We start from the raw sequence: 20,596 nt of genomic DNA on the forward strand, positions 1-20,596 counted from the left end.
TTTTGGCATCAATTGGAGGTAAAAAGATTTAGACTTGATGAAGCTATGCGTAGATCTAAGTTAGCCATGAAGTTTGTGTTCTTTTGGTCCCATTAATTTGGTATTTTGAGTATGAGCTACTCCAATCCATTTAAGTTGTCCTCTCTGAAATCTTAGGTGTTTAGAAGCATAAAAATGTGGTCTTGATCATTTCTTCCCTTCTATGCATGTGCTACAAGGTCTTAATGGGTTATAAATTAAGGTTTTTAGTATTGAGCACTTTTTGGCCATGCAAGACCATAAAGTTGGCAAATTTATGGTCAAATACGTCTATTGGGGATTGGATCATACTTTGGACGTAAGGACTTGATGTATTAAGCTCTTAATGAGAAAAGAGGTTGACCAAGTGCATACGCTGGGCGTACCAAATGGTACGTTGCACGTACGTGGTCAAAGCTCTGTCTTCTGGTCAATAACTGAGTATTCTGGTCAATAACTGAGTACGCCCTACGTACAGAGGAGTACACCCAGTGTACTCGGCTATTTTATTGACTTTGACTTTTGAACAAGTCTGGCCTGAGGGTATTTTAGGTAAATTGAGTGGTATTTGAGATCAGTCATTATTTTGGTGTTTAGGTGACCGGTTGGGCTGTTATTTGGAGTTGTGATCTGTTAGACATCTTGCAGACTAATATGTGAGTTATCCTCATTGTACTTGCGGGTCGAAGACACCAAGGCTGAACCTATGGATTGATATCCTGTTCGATACCGAGTTATGATATGCTGAGCATGTGATAGACCTATTCGATTACTTGATAATTATGGATATGTATTAGACTGGTAGATTTGTATCTGTGATTACTAGCTGTATACTTATCTATCTGTTGAACATGTATATTACCTGTTATATGTCGACATGTTACATTGGGGTTAAGAATACTTCTTTGTGATGTCAGTCAAGAGACTGGGGCAATCCAACCAGGAGATTGTGGGCTAGGGCATTCTAACCGGGAGGTTGTGGGCCAAGGGTAATCCAACCGGGAGGTTGTGGACCCAACATGCTAACCTATGTATTTTATATGTTGTGTGATGGTACTTTGGGAGAACTCACTAACTTTGGATTACAGTTTCAGTTTATTGTTTCGGGTACTTCTGATGATCGCTAGAAAGCGAATGCATGATTGTGCACATTTTCCTGTTTTGTGTTATGGGATCTTGAGAAAACTAAGATTTTGAATTATACTTTTGAAATGATAGTTCTTTTTGTAAACAATGATGGTCAATGGTGGTTTGTTGAAAGTTTTAATTTTTTATGATTTTTGGGGTGTATAAATTTTAACAAAAATAACCATTTTTTTTTTGGTAAAATGACCACTTGCTCCGAAACATAGCATTCTGGAGATGTGGTCTTTGTTCCAGAGTACCTATTCCGGAGTTTCTACTTCGGATTATAACCTCAGGTTTTTTTTTATATACGTCTCATATATATATATATATATATATATATATATATATATATATATATATATATATATATATATATGTGTGTGTGTGTGTGTGTGTGTGTGTGTGTGTGTGTGTGTTTCCATATGTACTTAGAACCTTGAAGTAATTCGTAACCAGAAAGGTGTTCCCCGCGTTGCAGGGGTTGGAATGTGTCTTTTTTGTGTGAAAGTATAGCGCATTGCTTCATTTGGTAGCTACGCAGTAAAATATGTTGCGATTGTCTACAATTCGCCCATTTACAAATACATAATAGTCAAATATATTGTAGTATGCCGTCGGTTGTAGATACAATACAACACTAATAACTCCAGGATTACAATATCCCAATAAACGAACTCTGGAAGTAGAGACTGCCACCTCGGTTGATTGATGCCAGGTGTGAAATTTTGACCGGAAAGCTACCGTCTCAAAATTTTCAATCACACAAAATCAAAGGGATTTGAATTCCAACTTTCATTTACCAGTTTTGCAGAAGAGTGATATTTGTCATAAAGTTAACGACATTATAATATATACTACAAATAATGGAAAAAAGTACATATCATGAAAAATTCCATAAATACATATACAAAAACAAATGAATCTTTTGTTTTTAAGTTAATGAGCTTAACATATAAAGCACTTAATATAGATAGATATATGCTAAATACATGAAGATGTTGAAGATACCCAACTGGCACCCTTACAGATGAACGGTTTTTGTCAATGCATCACCCAAGTAACCTTGGGTACCCATAACTTGTAGACACATGCCTTCTAACATCAATCGGTCCATCTTTAGCATACCAAAAATCAGAAAGTTTTGCATTGTAGGTTGGCGGAGGGCCTTCATAAATGCTAGTAATATGTTCCGAAGTTAGGGACAGATTTGACTTTTACAGTCAACAGGGAAAAAAAACAGAAAAGCTTGCATTTTCTCTATAAATAGTGAGGGTATAAAGTTTAAATTCTCACCAATGTATGTTGCAGTGCAGTTGTCCATCTTTGAGATTTTAATGAGCTTACATGGAGGTTATTACTTTTGTTTATAATATTAATTCGCCATTCCATTATCTTAACTGCATATGGTAGTATTATAAAGTTTATGATATTCAGTTAGTGTTATGACTTACGAATGTAATTGTCTTTCTAAAAAAATTAGAGTGGCACCTTTTACAACTTTATGAAACGAATTGGATTTCTTACCAATTTCTGCATGCATAATTTGATAATAAATTCAAAAATAAGCAGTACTAGTATAGAATCAAAAGGTGCAAAATAGCAGCCTCCTTTTATTGATTTTTTTATTATAGCATCCTACTTTAAGTTTTTTCTATTATGGTTATAGCAGTGTACTTTCAAAACTCTATCTAAGTGTAGCAATGTTATGCAAGCGGTTTTCACTATTGTAAATGGTAAGACTTTTAGAAATATCTAAATAGAAATTGAGTTGTCAGTGATACCAAATCATCCTTTTAGAGGTTGATGCTACAACCACTTTTACCTGAAAAAAAACAGCACCGCATTGCATGAGAGCAGAGGAATGTTTTTTCAAACATGTATGTATAAAATAAACAAAAGTTTGAAGAAAATGTCATGTATCACCGCTTATATTACAATTCATTTAATAATGTATAATTAAGATTACAAAATATACTTTTGTTTGGCTCTGTTATAGCTATTAAAAAAAATGGTATATAAGTCCAAAAGTTGGATTTTACCCCTTTAGTGTTATTCTTTTTCTTGTGTCCTTCATAATTACCGAAATCAAGATTACATGAATTCGATGAAATATTAAGGAAACATAGGTGAAAAAAGGGGTAAAATGGTCATTTTGTTGAAACAGTTCATATACTCGAAAGAAAAAAAACAGATGTTGCATTTATAATCCCCAAACTACAACATTGTTTATGCAAAAATACTTATTCCATCACTCCTCAACCAAAATGAAATACAAAAAAGTGTTAATCAGACTGTAAATTTCATAAATACAACTAAAGTAAGTAAAAGAACAGTACATGAGGTTTGACTTACCTCCACAAACTAATGTTCAATCCTTTGTTTGCTTCTGTCAAACATGGTTTCTATAGCATACCCAGTTTAAAATTTCCTCATTGAGAGCCTCCTTATATCTGTAAAAATAAGGAAAAACAAAAATTTGTAATTACTACTACAAAATGGGTAAAATAAACTGATTGAAGGCTGAAAAGTTCGGTTTCGCAACCCATTTTGTTGTGGGTAGGTTATATGTTAAAGATCTATGCTCAATTAGTAAGTGTGAGGCATCCTTTCTTCTTAGAAAAAGGAAACCCATTATCATCATATCCCATTTAAATAACAAATTAAAACTCATTTTATATTCACAACATCAATAATATATATACCTTGCCTCTTCCAATTTATTTGCCAATCTTCAAACATTTGTGGGTCCAATCTTGCTAGTTTTTTTAACATCCTAATATCATTTAACAACGAGTCGTTAAAAAGTTAAACATAATCTAGCATGTATTAAATACTTCTTGTATACCGCAAGAAAGAAAACTTCACTGAAAAAATGAGAAGTAATATGATATATGTGGGCATTACTGAAAATAAGATTCATTCTTGATAGATTGATGATTATGAGCTATAGAAAATAACGAAAATGTTATACAAAAAATAATATGGATGTATGTGCATTTTTTAAGGTTAAAACTTGACACACTTCTATCAATTGTACACAATCTATAAAAAATGACATATAATGCTTCTGATTAATCAAAAAATAAAATGTTTTGGTTAAGATGTTCCTAAAAAGTGAGTTGATTGTTTTCTGAATTTTTTGTTGAAGGAATAATCCACAAATATGTGCTTATAACTTCATAATCAAGTGTACAGTAGAAACAAAACGAAAATCAATAGAAGATGACAAAAAATACCTAAAGATATACCTTATCCAAAATAATAGTGACATCTTGGTAGTAAGCTACAAAAATCATAGGTTGTTGAACATCTGTGGAGAGGTGTTGGGTAAACATCCAGTACTCAACCGCTCATTGTGAAGCAACAGTCCTCCTGGAATAATAAAAACAAATTCTTACTGGATTTATTATAAAACCAAATCAAATATATATGTATGTATGAGTGAATCATTTTCATACCTCTTCCATATTTATTTGGAAAGGATTCACAAAATCTTCACACATCTGTGCGGACATTCTTCCTACTTTCTCTTCAACCCCCTCAAATCAAATCATTCAATTTTGTTATAACCAACACAGACCTGTAACTTTTACTGATTTCTCCACCACATCTGATCCAAACACCAAGGGAATTATCATCATTTTACACATTAGAGGTTGAGTTAATGCTTTTAATAACTTGTTTTATGCATAGCTATTTACATTAAACCACCCGTGGTTCTTCCGTTGTCCATTCCTTTTGTTTATCTAACTGCAAGTAAAGATTAAGAAGAGTTAACACAAACACAGTCAATATAAGAAGTAAAGAACATATGAACTGAAAATTAGAGATATAATGTTCTCTTGGAGATTCTTATTTCGTACCTCATATCACAGATAAAACCAATAATAAGCAAAAGCATAAAAAGAAAGAAAGAGTGAGAAAAATATGTGTGCACCATCTGAGGTTGTTCATCATCGCATGTATGCTTGACAGATGTTTTTAGTTTCTTGTGAATCCAATAAAAATCAATATTAAATTTAAAATAGTCGACAATTACTCTATAAATCCAAAAAATGGAGATTAGTTACGTACATGGCAATTGAAGGCAAATTCCTCGTTCTCTCTATTTGCTGATGTTGAATAATTTATTCGATTTCCCTAAAATTTTGATTCCTTCTTCCTTCAGATAAACAAACATCTTCAATTCTACTTGTAGACCAGTTTTAGGCCTGTCTTGGACACCACTGATAGTAGCAGAAGAATATCTTATGTGAAGCATCGTCAATTTCAAATTAGAGGGAAGAACATCGAACGCGAAAAGGGGACTGATTTTGTGAGAATCATCGACAAAGAGAAGTAGAGATGTCTGCCTATACACCAGTTTTCCATCGCGTCCTCCTGAGAGAAGGTCTGCAGATGCCGACGAACTCATCAACGGAGCATGTAGAGAAGCAGAGCAAAGATGAGAACCGGTGTCAGTAGATCGATGGGAACCTTCTGTGACTTCTGAGCACCTGATGATTGGTTGGGAGAATAGTGAGAAATGAAGGTACACGAAGTAGAAGAAATCACGTTAAAAATTAGAACAATCGGGAAGATAACGGGAACTAGAAGCAGTTTGGAAGAAGGGGACACCAATCCTAATCTGATTGCATTACAAAATCTGTAAGCAACAACCAAACTCCACGTTAGTGGTAGAGGGATTGAATTAATATAATAATAATAATAATAATAATAATAATAATAGTGAGGGTAGAAAACGAAAAAAATGAGGAGTAAAACGAAAAATCCTAAAAACAGAAGGACAAAATACGAAAATATGTAAACATGTGGACCAAATATACCAAAAAGCCACCAACTTTACTGTTCATAAGGTGAGACTTATTTTATATATATATATATATATATATATATATATATATATATATATATATATATATATATATATATATATATATATATATATATGAAAAGTTCAATAGAGAACCAATATTATTCAAGGAACCAAGAAATCAATCCAAAGCGTCGACATGTAAAGCGATCAAAGGCAAAAGGAAGGGTTGTAAATTTTTATAATGGACGCAAATGTACCCGTTTATAACAAAACTTACTTCCTTTTTTTCATTTAAAATTTTTTTAGGCCAAGTTTTTTATCGAAAAAAAATCCGAATATACTGTTGTTCACGATTTTTCGTCCTCTTTCCATAGAGATCAATGATAATATATAAAAAACGATTTTTTTTCGAAAAAAAACCCACTTAATTTTCTTATTTTTTTCAATATTTAAGCTTTTTTTTATAAAAAAAAAAACTAATTATACCAAAAATATTGACTTTTTGTACTCTATTAATAAATATCAACACCGATTAAAAAAAACCTCGAACAGTGTAGAGAGTGTGAATCTAAACTGTAAATATTTCAATTTTTAACATTCACAATATGAAAAATCTTGAACAGTTAAGATTCACATTGTGAATCTGAGAAGGTTCACAAAAAAAAAAAAAAAAAAAAAAAAAAAAAAAAAAAAAACTCGATCAGTGTAGATTCACATTGTGAATCTAAACTGTAAATATTTCAAAATTTAACATTCACAATGTGAAAAAACTCCGATCAGTTCAAATTCACACTGTGAATCAGATTTGTTATTATACACACTGTGAATCTGAACATGTTTACAATATGAATCTGAACAAGTTCACAATGTGAATCTGAACTTAAATATCGTTTTTTTTTTTTAATATGAATGTGAATCTATGTTTAAAAAGTACAAAAAATATGAATTTTGATATATTTATTAATTTTTTTCTATAAAAAATAGATCTTAACTTTTTTCATTAAAGAAAATGAAGTTAGTTTTTTTCGAAAAAAAAAAGTTCGTTTTTTATATATCATTATCGATCTCTATGGAAAGAGGACGAAAAATTGTGAACAACGGTATATTTGTTTTTTTTTTGATAAAAAACATGGCCTAAAAAAATTTTAAACGAAAAAAATGGTGGGTTTTTTTTGTAAAGGGTGAATTTTTTGGTATAATCCAGTGTGTGCGTCCAATGTAAAAGTGTTCATCTATTTTATTAGTCGTTGATCGTTATGATTTCTGATGCTCACGATTGGTTCCTTGGTTAATTATTGTTCTCAATTGAACCTCACCTTATATATATATATATATATATATATATATATATATATATATATATATATATATATATATATAGGCTTACATTATTATATTTAAAGTAATTATTGTGTTATTATATGCATAAATGTGGACCAATCAGTTTACTTATTTTAAGAAAGTGATTAATACATATTATTGAATTAAATATAATTGAAGAATACCATCTAATTTAACTAGAATGATATTTTAGTCAATTAATATAGATTTAATAAAGGAAATTTGCATATTTTAAGGGATCATAGATTTTATTAATTTTAAAAATCCGATTTTACGAATTATAATGTTTTTAATCCGGACATTCTGGCAGAATATGTTTGAGTATGTTTAAAAATAAAAATATTCTAGAACTATAAAACAACAAAAATATTCTTGAACATATTTTTTGATTATGACTTTAAAAATTTCTTGTAGAATAAAAAATTGTCGAACCAGCAATTGAAGAATTAAAACAAAAATTACATTAATTCTTATATAATACATGTAACAATAAGAATTACATTTATTGTTAAAGAATAAAACTAAAAAACTTTCAAATCGGGAAGAAAACATCAAAATCTAACAAATACAGTAATTCATTCTAAAAGAATAATGTTGCTAAGAAACACTTTCAATTTTGTTGTCCATTCTTCAAGCAAACCACTTGGGTTGTGGTGACTAGGTAAGACATGTGGAAGATATGGTGGATAACCTATTGACCCATGTTCAAATCCTGGCACCACTCAGCCCTTGTGGCCATGGAGGTTCGCCTGCAGTGACTCCAGGGCATGAGGCAAAGCTTTATGTTTGCAGCGGGGGATTAGTCGGTGCGCGAAAGTTGGCCCGGAAACCCTCGTTAGGGAAGTTCCCTTTCCAAAAAAAACTTCTTCAAGCATCAACTTTTATGAAAACAATCCAATTGTAGTTTAGAATCCAAGAACGCATTAGCAAATGATAAATAAAAAACTATATTCTGTTGGAAAAATATGTGGACTTGTTAATTGCATCAAAATAAATAACCAAAAATTATAGAACATGTATAATCAATGAGAAAATATACATATTCCATTCAAACAGAATTAGAATACGTGTTTCCATTATGATAGAATTGGAATTGTATAAATACACAAACCACTAAGGGATTACTAGAAAGTAGTTTCATAAGTTGATTGACAAATATATGAATCATACACAAAAAGGAGGAGTAAAATTTGTGACATTCTGATAGAATTGGAATTGTATAAATACACAAACCACTAAGGGATTACTAGAAAGTAGTTTCATAAGTTGATTGACAAATATATGAATCATACACAAAAAGGAGGAGTAAAATTTGTGACAACTTGGACGCCTCTTACAGATGACCAACCATCCAAACTTAACACAAGAAATCTAATTAAAACAACATCCACAAATCCATGGAGGAGGAGTAACTACTTTTGTTTACTGAAGAATAAACAATAACAATTATATAAAATATATTCTGTTTGAAGTCATTTAGTTTGTCACTCTATCTTCCCATAACTTAAACTTTGTCAATTAGATATAAATTTGAAAAAAATAATAAGAATATCAAACTCATAAAGCATTAATCTAGTAGAATAAGTGGAATAAAGAGAACCTGGCGGCAGTAGGAACAAGAAACAAAAACATAGAAAATATGTTTTATTTTTCTTTTAAATTTTAGCAATAAGAAATTCAGCACAATTGTTTTTTCCTAATCACAACGAGCCATACAAAACCCAAAAAACATTTTTTCCTTTTATCTACGTGCGATTGCAGAAATTCGGAGAATATAAGATTGGTTTTATAAGTTCAAACATACCGGGAGGCTCTCGAAGGTGGGCGTCGTTGCTGGAGGGTGATACTAGAGCTAGGTTTCGCTGCTACTATACGAATGAATCAGTGGGTATTTTTCAATTATATTGTAAATCAAACGCAATCATCAACCATACAATGATACAATTGAAACACAATAGCCAAACAAATGAAACACATGGGACTAAATAAGAACCTAATCGTATCGATCAAATGCAGAAAAAAAGTTTAGATCGGGTGGAATAAAGTGATTTCAATCAAAATCAAAATCAACCACCAAGGTTATGGAAATAAGAACTTAATCTGAATTAAGAATCTTTAGCCACAAAAGATTCTCAATCCAAAGAGATGAGTTATAAAATGGTGTATTTAGAACAAGAAAATAAAGATTTAACAACATCTCTCAAAGAATTCCAGGAATCTCAGATTGTAAAAAGTGGACCTATTGCCTCATTGAAGAAACTTCAAAGGAGATATGATTTGGAACAAATACACAACTACATCATATTTGAGGGTTAGATTTAAATAAAAGGAATTAATGTTTGCACAGTACTCTGTCTTCTTCCCTGATTGCAATCAAATTCGAGGGTTGCCTGAGCCCCAAAAAAATTTAATGGGAATCGTTCGAGTCTTCAATCGAAGAAATAATACAAATAAACAAAAATTTGAGGGTGGAGATGTTTTACCGACGGCCATAACAACGAATGGCGGCTGGAGATCGGCGGCAACAACAAACGATGGTGATGGCTGCAACAACAAATGATGGTGGTGTCAATCTTCTTTGGGCGTTGGTTGATGGAACTCTCCATTTGTTTATGTTACTGACGACCATAACAGTGACTCCTCACCAATCGATCAACCAAATGCGACCCTTTGCACCCCCTTATTGCATTCGTGTTTCCCTCTCACTATCTTCCATTCAAAGAAATTAGGTTAAAAGTGAATGCTAGCATGATTATTGGGACTATTTGTGGAAGCTGTTTATCAAATTACTAAAATACCCTTGTTTATTTATTTAATTATTAAAATTTTTATTTAATTTTGATTGGCCCACATCTTACATACTTATAAAGTTTGCATTTTCCCTTGATTGTCATGCATTTGAAACCCCCACAATAATTTGCTAAAACTTCATGCATTTGAAACCTCCAAACCTTTTCACCTTCTTAATAATTAATCACACATAATCAATGGTAATTCATATGAGATAATAATTTGTTAAAAGCTCATGCATTTGTATGGTATTAGAACATGTTTGGGTTTTTGGGTTTTAGACTTTAATAAATGGGTAATTCGTTTGATACATTGGATTTGAAGTTATCTTATTCGAATTACTCAAAACAAGAGATAAATTAATAATATATGCTCATGCATGTTTTGTACAAGCACCAATCAAAATAAAATATATCATGATCATACAATTAAGTGTCTTTTATTCCATTTTTGGCTTTATAACAAAAGTTTGTTTACGTGGCGAAGAAAGAAAAACTTGAAGATGAATATTTAGCTTGGATGTTTATATAAGATTTGTTTTAAATATATAATATAGATATAAATACACAAATGTGTGTCAAATATAACCCATCACAAATTTAATGTTATAAACTACAATATAACTCAAAGTGGTTTTCCAAATATAATGTTTATACTATAATATAATATATTAGAAGAATATCATATAGTAGATGAATCCCACATAGTTAGGGTCATATAGTAGACCAATCCCACATATTAGAAGAATATCATATTAGTTGCATAGATAATATATTATAATTATATTTCATTTAAAATATGCCAGGGTCATTTGGTTATTACATTGTTGTATTAGACACTATAGTCTCATATGTTTTGAATGACTTACAAAAATGATGTCTGTAATTTGAATATATCGTAATATCTTATGATGTTTATTGAATGATATTATCTTCAATTGAGCACTTTTTAATTGGAATCAACTTTATTATAGTTAAAATTTTTGGCTCCGTTTTTTCTTTTCATTAGTTCTAGAATATGATTTTTTTTATATTAACTAAAAATATGTCACTATCTTAAAATAGATTGAGAATGAGATTTTTTATATTTACTTAAAATACGGCACCATTTTCTATTCAATAGTAAAACTAATAATAGTCGTTAACTATATATTTTTATGAGGTTCAACATAAATAGACGACCACAAATCAGAATCCATATCTAATCAATCATCCACTAATTACATTACATACTAATGTGTACATAAAAATTACATTTAAAATTTTAAACTAATAGTAAAAAAATTTCATTATTTATTATGATAAAAAATATGTAAATCAAAAAATATACATGCTATTTAATCGCATACAAGTTTTATATATGGCTTATTCACAATACATTAAATCATATATAACCATATTAAACTACATAATTATCTCACTGCGCAACGCGCGGGCATTCACCTAGTTTACAAATACAATCACACAATAATTAGATAAAATACCTGAACCTCTCTCTCTCTCTCTCTCTCTATATATATATATATATATATATATATATATATTATCTCTTATAATACTACATTAAAATGAGTTTCTCAAAAAGTCAACACGAAAAAAGATTTAACAACCTACGTGTTTACCTTCACAACCTTAGGCGAACCAACACGCAAACTTACACTCATATTAAAACTGATTTGATGGATCGTTTCGAAGCTTGTTTTGTGGCTATTATATGTGTGTTATATTTTTTTTGCACTTTTCTATTATTTCTTTTAAATATATAATGTTTCTACATCTAAATTAATTCATTTTTTCCCCAAAAAAATACAGATCCAAGCATTTATATGTTTCTTCTTACATGTCATCTTCATAGGTAGTGTCCCTCTTATAGGGGATTACCTAAAAACAATGTTTGTAGCGGTTGCTATTGTCAGGAACAACCAGACCCTCCTTATAGCATTTGGTCTGGCCGTGGAAAATAATCTCTACTATTGTACCTGGTTCCTTATGAGGTTAATAGAAGCTTTAAGACAAGGTAGGGAAGCATCGTTCATAAAAAATATGGACGATGTCGTTAGTTCTTGCATAGAACATGTCTTTCCTTATTTTTATCATGGGTATATTTCTAAAAGTGTATTCAAGTATATGCGTACAAGAGCTGTCTCTAGCAGAACATTACAAACTTTGTTCTAGATGACATCTAACTCATATACTGTGTTTGATTTTGAAGAAAACTTTTGTCGGTTGACCCATGATGCTCGTTAAATGCTTGCCAACATTGGAAATGCGAAACGGCCAACAGGCAATAGCCTATTTTCCTAACATCTGTTGGAATGTAGTCAATGTTGATTTTCTCGAATTTTTTTGTGTTATCGGTAAATCAACAAAATGTACCGATAATAATGTTTACCGAGACAATTCGTGGCTACATTCAACGGGCTTTCGATGAAAGCAAATTTATGGCAGGTAAAATACCAGATGAAATATTAAATTTATTTAAATACTTGTACAAGAACCTTATTTGATCATATTTACTTTTCATCGAGTTCGACTACCATACTTACCCCGTATTCTGACATGGTTCTTCATAAAAGGATGCAAAAGTCTGTTTGGTGGCAAGCAACAAAGATCCCACCAGAGATCCTGTCTCCGCTCCCATCCGACATTTATCGAGTTTTTGATTTTAAAAAAATTATGTTGTTGATCTGAACTGTCATACATGTTCATGTGGGAAATGGTGTTGTTTGGGTATAGCTTGTGGTCATGCTATTATGACATCACGTCATTCGAACATCCATGAATTACCTTATGGTTCAGATATATTACCAGGATGACATATTTTAGACTGCCTACCAGATACAAACCGTGCACCCTCTTCCCCCTCCAACTGAATGGGAAATACCAGACCCTTTGATAACATCTTTATTGCCAATGTAATTACAATTATTTATGTTTGTAATTGATTTGCAGTGTGTAATAAAAAATATTATTATTGTCCTAATATTTCTTACATATTACAAAGATAGAAAAAAAACATAATTTACAAGTACCATAGTAATACTAACAAACAAGAAAACATTACATATTAAAAAGATTAATAAGCATTACAAAATTGACAATAATTGTTATAGATTCCTGAAACATGAGTCGTCATTTCGAATGGTAAAATTCAGAGATTCTTGACATTATGTGTAGTCATTCTGAACAGTAAATGTCATAGATTCCTCACAGTCTTTCGGGCCCTTATTCCGGAACCCCATTCCGGACCCGCAACAACTTTCCGGAATGGCTATTTCGGACACTTGTTTTTCGACCTTAAAATGCACCTAGCATGAATCCTCAACATTGAAATAAAATTGGAACGAGTTCATCTCATGATGGTGTTTGTCATTGTGGAGAAGGAGATTGTGACATCCCCATTTTCACGGCCAGAAAAGACCGATTTTTGTTTATGTTTTATAAAAATCAGAGTACTTCTTTTAATAAAAATGTTGCGGAATTTGTTCCCAGAAAAACATGATAAATACGTTTTTAAAACATTTTCGAAGAAACGTATTTTGTTCATTTTAAAACATTTGGGATGTCATCGTTAATACAGAAACATAAGCATAAACAGAACTTACATTTATTTACACTAGTGATCTACATCTCTTTAAATCTCTCAGTGTAATGTGACTTCATATCAACACCTGTGATATAAATAAACTGAGTGGGTCAGGTTGGGAAACCTGGTGAGTACATAGGGTTTTCAACCCACAATAATATAATTATCATTTTCAAACAATCAAACAATCAACTCAATTACCCATCCCTATTATCTGCTTTATTCTTAAGGATCTACCCTAAGAATCAACTATTCCTCGTTCATACATTCCTAAGGATCATCCTAAGGAATCGGCACGAAGTCCATCGTCACCGGGGTTTAGGCACTAAGTCTGCATAGTCGCCAGAATTTATACAATAGGCACTAAGTCTGCATAGTCGCCAAGGTTTTGGCACCAAGTCTGCATGATCGCCAGGGTCTAGGTATCAAGTCTGCATGATCACCAAGGTTTAGAGTACACCGGGTGAACACATCATTCACAACACCTACAGGTTGCGAGCCTGATAGTGTTCCACTGGACTATCTAGGATAGTCCGTGGTTGTCATCCATACTCTGCTGAATGACGGGGACATCGTTTGGGAAAAAGGCTCCTCACATCGTACACCTCTCACCCACACCTTATAGTCTATATCACCTCTCAACTCATCATCCAACTCATATTTCATCTATTATATCTACCCATGTTTTACCCCAACATTTTCGTAGATATAAAATACATATATAGTTTAAATCATTTAAAACATGTATAAAATCTTTCACTCAGCATAGACAGCAAGTATTCAAACAATATGCACACATAGCACGTAATTTATATTAAAATACTTCATATCTATGTGTAAGATGAAAGGGACTATGCACTCACCTGAGAAGGTGGTGACTCGGTACTCGGACAGCGCTTCGTTTACTTTAAAATAATTTCCTTTGACGAAACCTAGTATTATCACCACTAGATTTTAGTCTAATATTACCGTGACTAATTATTAGTCTTATTATTATTATTATTATTATTATTATTATTATTATTATTATTATTATTATTATTATTATATAAGCGTTTAAACAATACTTTCCAACTACGATGTACAGACAGGGCCAGACATAAAACACCGGAGGGCAGGACCATTTTGGCGTATAGCACTTCTGAAATCCAACAACCCTATGCGACCCTTTAAACCAGATTCCCCGTACCGCGAGTAGTTAAAAGATATTATAACGACACTTATATAAGTCATAATAATAGCTCAAATATTTATTATAAATTTATAATAACAATACTAATTTTAAATATAAACTATATTTAAAATAGGGTAAGCATAACTTACTTTCAAGGGGATTTTAGCTAGGAGTCGGGCTCTGCAGGGGCCGAACTTCGTCGCTGAATCTTTCTAAGAAAGATTCGTGCAGCGCTTCAGCGCTCACCTTACTATACTAAAACTACAGAAAGAGAAGTCGAATCACGAGGGACCGAAATGCTCGGGGGATAAGGAGAGAAAGACTCTTGAATCAAGAGAATGGTGCAAGAAATATGAGAGCCCAAGCCTCTTATTTATAGTAATTGAATTTACAAAAACTACTCTCCATAATTACTTAATGACCTTATAGTTATATAAACAACTAAACACCCCTTTATAATACTATTTTAAATAGATTTAACGATATTTGCACTAAACTAATGTCGAAAGAACTCAACATTAGTCTTATAATGACCGCATCGTCGATACCTTTCTAATGATATATACATATGTATATATATGTGTACGTATATATGATTTATACTTTATTTTAATACGTAAATATACTACTATAATCTGTAACTCGATCATACGAACTCCGTTTTTGACGTTATTTATATCCACGCGTAGGTGGAGACGTACTCTACAACTTTCGTTTAGACTCCGTTGGCTAATTTTGACTTTATTTTTAAAGTTATATTTTTAACAGACCGGGACAGGATTGGTCCGTTAAAATCTCATAACTTCTTTATCCGATGTCCATTTTCGTCTGTCTTTTTATCGTTACGCTACTAATAACGAGATCTTCGATTCTCGTTTAGGTTGTGTCGGCTAAAAACCGCTCGATCTAATGCTCGAACTTCGGGTTGTATACCGCTAAGCCGAAACTTCGAAAAATCATAATTTCCTCATAAGAAGTCAGATTTTGGCGTTCTTTTTATGGACGCTCTCAGGTTAACATATTCTACGACTTTCATTTATATTACTAAGGCTAAAAAAGCTCTATCATAAATTCACTATTTACGTCTCCCGGTGCCGTGCCGGTTTTGCCGTAAAACTTCGACGGACCATAACTTCTTCGTTATAATTCGGATTTCGATGCTCTTTATATGTACGGAAACCTTGTAACATATACTAAAACTTGGTTGAGATTATTTATTCTTAATAATATTTTGTCAAAAAGTCGTTTTCGACCCCTGTTGCCTCTAAATTGACTAGCCCGGATCTACGGGCGTTACAGAGATTGTTATGTTTGTTCAGATAATAACTCGTTTCCAAAAGGCCCAAATTTCCCACTTTCGGATAAAATGTATGATGACGTTTTCCAAGCTATGAAGGCTGCTAGAGAAGCAAACGAAAGGGACTCTGAAAGAAGTCGCACAATAAATCAACATGCACACAATAAGGAGATCAATAAGTTGCGTGCAGAATAGGACTGTCTAACAGATTTCATTAGAATTAGAGCATATTTTATTAACTGAGAACAAAATATATATCCCTTACAGTTTCCTGATTTTTAGAAATCAATCTAAGTATGTATTAATGCCTTTTGTAATAATGTTAATGAAAAAGGATAATTGCCATTTTAGATAATCATACCATTCGTTTCACAAAATTCAGTTTGGAAAGACATATAATATCCATATTTTTAATTGGATTACACTTGTGGCCGATAACTGGAAACTTGCATTCGATGCAAACTAGCCGTGTCTATATGATTTTCAAACAATTCCATGTAAGTCTCAGTTAGTTCAAAACCAGTATCAGTCAATTCGAGTCGATCTTCTATTGTTAAAGTTATCCTACATGTTTCTTCGATGATGCCCATTGTGTTCACAATTTGTCATATATCTTCAGACATGGTAATAAGGAGCATTTACATGTTATACAATGCTACTTTTCTCTGGTCCTCAGGTGAAGGCATTAATGGGATTTCTAGTATTACCATTCGTTGTTTAGCACATTGATAATCACGAATCATTTCTAATGCAGTCGTATCAAAAAGACGTCATTGCTTGTCTTCAAGAAATGGGATAGAATACTCTATAGGCAACTCATCCTGATTTTCCAAGTCACTGGATATTGGAGACTGAAAATAGAATATACCTAAATTATCTTAATATACTATTTAAAAACCAATGTGCATAAAAGTATTTAATAATAACCATAAACACTTCCTAAAACATATCCATAACCAAAAAAAAAAAAAACATAATTGCAACTAGTCTATCATAACAGGTTTGTCTACACTTGCTCCGGTGCCATCTTTTAGAATCTTATCTGCTTTCAATTTAAGTTTTAACACACTTTTTGATTTGTTTTCTTAATTTTATGGGTGCCTTTGTTGGTTCATTTGTTTTATCTTATTTTGAATATCAACATGGTCATCTATCTGCTAAAAAAAAATCCCAAAACATTTTAATACATTACCATAAAATTAAATTAGAATTATATTTTTTTTCGATTCTACCTTTATTGGGCGCAATTCCAAAAACTTTTGTAAATGGAATACAACTTCGTCGTCCGTAAAACCCTTTTTTTAACAACATCCACGCTAACTCGTCCTTGGACTAATATGGGTTATTAAACAGTACTTAGAAAAAAATTGTATATTATAAGTATTCCATATCATCATTCTGGAATAGATTATCAGGTTTTGGACAACGTTCATCATATTCCGGACCTACATTACCATTCCATAACCCCTATAATACCTAATTTTGGACTAAAACAACCAATCAGTAATACATTACAAAGTACTTACATAACATTCATACACGTACAACGACAAAAAGATAAAAAAAAAAGGATATTCTGCAGTTGTTCTTCGTGTTCCGAACCATTCCGAAATACGTAATTTGTTTAAGAAAATCAAATGCAAAGTAAGTTAAAGTGTGAAACTTACTCGGTTTGACGAATCCATGCTGAAAACTTGGTCCGAAATGTAGGTAGATAGTACTTCGGATCTACTAATTCCGGAACATGTATTCCAGATATTTTGTATGTGGGACCTATATATATATATATTATTGGGCTTGAGCTGGTTTTCGGGTCCATAATGACCTATTCGGGAACAAAGAATTATTTTTTTTAGAAGAAGATTGATTATATTTTAGTAAAAAAAACCCAAAAAATATTAGATGTCATTATAATATAAATGAAATGATGTTCCTACATATCGTATATTATATATCGTATATTATGTTGAAAGTCATATCGTATATTATGTTGAAGTCGTTTAATATTTCGATAAACGATAATTCATCATGCGAAACTTAAAAGATATTTGGTGTTTTTTCTCACTATTATTTTCCAAGATTATTATATATAATCTGTATGAACCATTTTATTATAACTTTTCTATACATACGATTTTTAGTTTTTTAGTATGTTATTATAATTTTAATGAAATGATATTCCTACATATTAAAAAGGGGTGAGAATGAACTAACTAAGTAAGATACTTGGGGAATTTGTAAATTGAAATTTATTTTGGTAGATTTGATTCCGGTAATTATAAGAGACAATATATATATATATATATATATATATATATATATATATATATATATATATATATATATATATATATATATATATATCAAACAGTAAATATACATAATTTCATTCTTTTTGAGATGACATATTCTTATATATTATGATATGAATGAATTGAAGTGATGAGGTATATTTTACTCTCAACATATTATGATATTTTGTTTAAGCATAGTTAATTATATATGTTTTGTTTAGAATGAAAATCCAAAGTCAAAATTATGAAAATGAAGAAATATCAGAAATCTCCACCAATAAGGTATCACATTTAATTTTTAAAGCTAATTATATAAGTTTTGTATTTTTATATTGGAAGAATTTCGTATATACTCCTTTATAGTTATTTATTGAAATTTATATCGGTATAATTTTAACAAAATGTAAAATACTCATAACAAAATTCGGAATACCCATAACACCCTTACTTTTATTTTTTCTTCAAATTCGTTGAGAAAACTTTAACCAACAACATGTATAAACGAAGACTTTGTCAAAGACCAGGACCGGTCCATTATTTTTTACTACCTAGGGCGAGATCAGAATTTTATGCCTTTATATATGAAAATTTTACAAAATAAAAAATGCAGTAAATTTATAATTAAACAAACAATACAAACAAAAACCTATAAAAAAACACCTAAATTGATGTTTTTTTATAATTTTGAAGCGGAAACATCTTTTATTTTACGATAATCAATATTTTATAAAATCTATTCTATCTTTCTTGAGTCATGGTACTTCGGAGATACAATATCAAGAGCTTTAATGTTGAAAAACTTCCTTCCTTGGAAGCAATCACAACCAATATCGAGTATGCAACCAACATATTAAGGAACATATTCATTCTTCTTACAAACAAAAAAGTAGTCACAAAAACTAAGCAAAGAAATATTCAACACATTAGGGAACATATCGACTTTTAAGAATTCAAGATATTTGAAAAATAAACCAAAGAATCAAAAATAGGAATAAACTTTTTTAAAGTTACCGTCCAATAACAACAATTATATAAATTTATACCTCTCTAGAAACAAGAAAACAAAGCGACTGATTTTGAGCAAAACATAGTCGTCGGATTTCAATATAAACAAAAATCAAAAGTTCAATCAATCAGCCTCCTGATTTACATAACATCACAGAAACAATAAACAAAATCAAAAAATTTTAGACAGGTTGATGGCAGCAGATTTCAAGCTAAAAAAGAATGTAAAATCGAAATAAGAAGAGAAGTAAAAAACTAATCCAAATCACTTGAAGAGAAATAAGAAATCAGTGCTTTCCTTATCCAACTCCAAATACTCAAAAGAAATCAGATATGCCTCCTGATTTTGTCATTCACATCATAAAAACGAATCATTTAATCACATACAATAAAGAAAATCACAGATCAGATTCAATATTAGAAACAAACTAAGAACAAAATCGAAATTAGAACCAAACTTAGAGAAAATGAACTCAACCACTAACCCAAATCAGATGAACTGTTGAAGAGAAACCATAAATTAGAAAAAATACAAATACAACAGTTCCTTATTCCTGCTTTCGTTTTCCTCTTGCTTCAGGAAAGAAAAAATCGAACCCATTCGAACCCAATCAAGCACAGTGAGTGGTGATTGGTGAATCGTTGATCGGACTTACAATGAAAGGTTGAAAAAAAATTGAAATTGACGATTGAAATATTGAACTATAGCACAGCCAACAACTGGTTAAGAGAATAGAGAGATTTAGAATGAGAAACTGAGAATAAGAAATAGAAATCAGACCACAAAGAGATGAGATAACTAGGTTGCGATTACCGATTTAAACGATTGCAGTTCTCAAATTGAAACCATTAGGTTTCTAGGCGCGATAGCCGAGAGGACGTTTCGATTTTACATGCGCATTTGAATGCTCGGATACACAACGATGGTTGTTTTGTGCCTATCGATTGTCGTTCCCCTACTTTCTTGATCAAATCACAGATCACAAGTATGGGCTAATTTTTTTGGGCCATTATTATACACACTATAGATATTTTTGGACAATTTTATGCCCCTAGAATTTTGTTGCCCTGGGCCTAAACCTAAGTCGCCCATGTATTGGGCCGACCCTGTCAAAGACCCATCATGATTATGAAAATTTACAAACGTA

The 20,596-nt window shown here is 31.4% G+C and overlaps 1 long non-coding RNA gene across 3 annotated transcripts; it reads right to left on the minus strand.

Moving 5' to 3' along the window:
- Positions 1-2,091: 2,091 nt before the first annotated feature.
- LOC145016498 (uncharacterized) lies at positions 2,092-5,790 on the minus strand. Of its 3 annotated transcripts, none has more exons than XR_013666218.1 (6): positions 5,221-5,790; positions 4,848-4,896; positions 4,605-4,756; positions 4,395-4,518; positions 3,849-3,919; positions 2,092-3,596 (listed from the first exon to the last, which is right to left on the minus strand). It is a non-coding gene; the product is annotated as an uncharacterized LOC145016498 (long non-coding RNA). The 3 variants fall into 3 exon arrangements; XR_013666217.1 differs by having other exon boundaries at positions 2,092-2,968; positions 3,499-3,596; positions 4,605-4,896; XR_013666216.1 differs by having other exon boundaries at positions 4,605-4,896.
- Between the last annotated feature and the right edge of the window lie 14,806 nt (positions 5,791-20,596).

Source organism: Lactuca saligna, chromosome 9, assembly GCF_052625555.1.
Source record: "Lactuca saligna cultivar CGN05327 chromosome 9, ASM5262555v1, whole genome shotgun sequence".
In the NCBI taxonomy this organism is placed as follows: Eukaryota; Viridiplantae; Streptophyta; class Magnoliopsida; order Asterales; family Asteraceae; genus Lactuca; species Lactuca saligna.